Source organism: Callorhinchus milii, unplaced genomic scaffold, assembly GCF_018977255.1.
Source record: "Callorhinchus milii isolate IMCB2004 unplaced genomic scaffold, IMCB_Cmil_1.0 Scaffold1, whole genome shotgun sequence".
Classification (NCBI taxonomy): Eukaryota; Metazoa; Chordata; class Chondrichthyes; order Chimaeriformes; family Callorhinchidae; genus Callorhinchus; species Callorhinchus milii.
The window spans coordinates 138,274,569-138,276,775 of NW_024704742.1; positions in this window are offsets into that span (position 1 = coordinate 138,274,569).

Genomic DNA, 2,207 nt, shown 5'->3' on the forward strand with positions numbered 1-2,207 from the left:
AGGCTCGGGGAGTGGGCGAGGAGGTGGCAGATGGAATTTAATGTGGGGAAGTGTGAGGTTATTCACCCGGGTAGAAAAAATAGAAAAACAGATTATTTTTTGGAAGGGGAGAGATTAGATAGTGTTAGTGTTCAGAGGGATTTGGGTGTCCGTGTACACCGGTCTCAAAAAGTTAGTTTGCAGTGCAGCAGCAACTAAGAAGGCGAACGGCAGTTAGCGTTCATTGCAAAAGGTTTAGAATATAAGAGTAGGGAAGTCTGACTGCAACTGTATAGGGCTTTGGTGAGACCGCACCGAGAGTATTGTGTCAAGTTTTGGTCCTTATTTAAAAAAGGACATACTTGCCCTCGAGGGGGTGCAGCGTAGATTCACTCGGTTAGTTCCTGGGATGAGGGGACTGACCTATGAGGAGAGGCTGAATAAACTGGGGCTGTATTCTCTAGAGTACAGAAGAATTAGGGGAGATCTTATTGAAACATATAAGATTCTTAAAGGGCTGATAAAGTAGACACAGAGGGTCTGTTTCCCCGGGAGGAGAATCTATAACCCGGGGTCACAGTCTGAAAATTAAGGGTCAGCCTTTTAGAACAGAGTTGAGGAAACATTTCTTCACTCAGAAGGCAGTGACTTTATGGAATTCACTCCCCCAGAAGGCTGTAGATGTCAGTCCTTGAACATCTTCAAGGCTGAGACTGATAGATTCTTGAAAAACAGAGGGATTAGGGGATATGGGGAGAGGGCGGGTAATCAGAGTTAGGTCGTATGTTTTTGTGTTTCACTTTAGGGTACATCCTGTGAAGAGCTTTGAGACTATGTAGGTACTAAGGGAATAAATGTGTCGGAGACTTGAGCTCACAGCCCAGGCTGATGCTCCAGTGCAGTGCTTTGGGGAGAGAGAGAGAGTGCCACATTGTCGGAGACATCGTCCTTCCGTTCCGTTTGTGGAGTCCTGTAGCTCAGTGGTTAGAGCACTCGCTTTGCAAGTGAGAGACCTGAGTTCAATTCCAGGCAGAGGGCGAAACCTCGGGCAAGTTTCCTTACTCCACACAGAGCCTAATAATAATCCCTCCAAAACCCCAAAACAATAATAAATTGGTCATTTTCAATCCGCGACTGTTTGTGGGACATTGCTGTGCGCAATTGGCTGCCGCGTTCGCCCACAAATATACAGTCAATTCACTTTACAGTGTGTTCTGTGAAGCGCTTTGGGACGTCCTCCCGACGTGAAAAGCGCTATATCAAATGCAAGGATTATTTTATTATTATTCAGATGTTGAACCAAGGTTTTGTCTGTGCCTGTTTGGGTGGACGTTAAAGAAGAGAAGGGAGTTTCTCTTTCTTTCCCGGTGTCCAGGCCAACAATTCCCCAGATAAAATCACTCATCTCATGGCTGTTTGCAGGACGTTCCTGTGAGGAAATTTGCTGCCACATTCAGCTCGGACTCCTGTAGCTCAGTGGTTAGAGCACTCGCCTCGTAAGAAAGATGACCTGGGTTTGATTCCCGGCCAGGGGAAAACTGTGGAAAAATTCTTCACTCCACATGCCTCTGATTACCCAGCAATAAATAGAAACCCACTTGTTAGTTGATTGGCAGATTGCTTTCTGGGGATAATAGTACCTTAAAAAAAGAGGTGGTCACTCAATCCACGACTGTTTGTGGGACGCTGCTGTGCGCAATTGGCTGCTGCGTTTCGCCCACAAATATACAGTAAATTCACTTCACATTATGTTCTGTGAAGCGCTTTGAGACGTCTCAAAACTATATCAGATGCAAGGATTTTGTGGAGTCCTGTAGCTCAGTGGTTAGAGCACTCGCCTTGCAAGCGACACACCTGGGGTTCAATTCTAGGCAGGTCAGGGCGAAACCTTGGGCAAGTTTCCTTACTCCACACAGTCAATTCACTTTACAGTCTATTCTGTGAAGCGCTTTGAGACGTCGAGAAGACGTGAAAAACGCTATATTAAATGCAAAGATTATTATTATTATTACAAGGATTATTAAAACGCGGTAGCCAATTGCACACAGCAGTGTCCACAAACAGTCGTGGATTATTAGAACATAAGAAATGTTAGACGAAAAAAGACCAAGGTCATTCTAGTTTGCCTTCCACCTTCCCGGTGGTCGCTGCACATATGTCCTGAGCTCCCTATGTACTATATCCCATCATGTTATTTCCTAAAAGAAAACCATCTTTGTTTGTGTTTG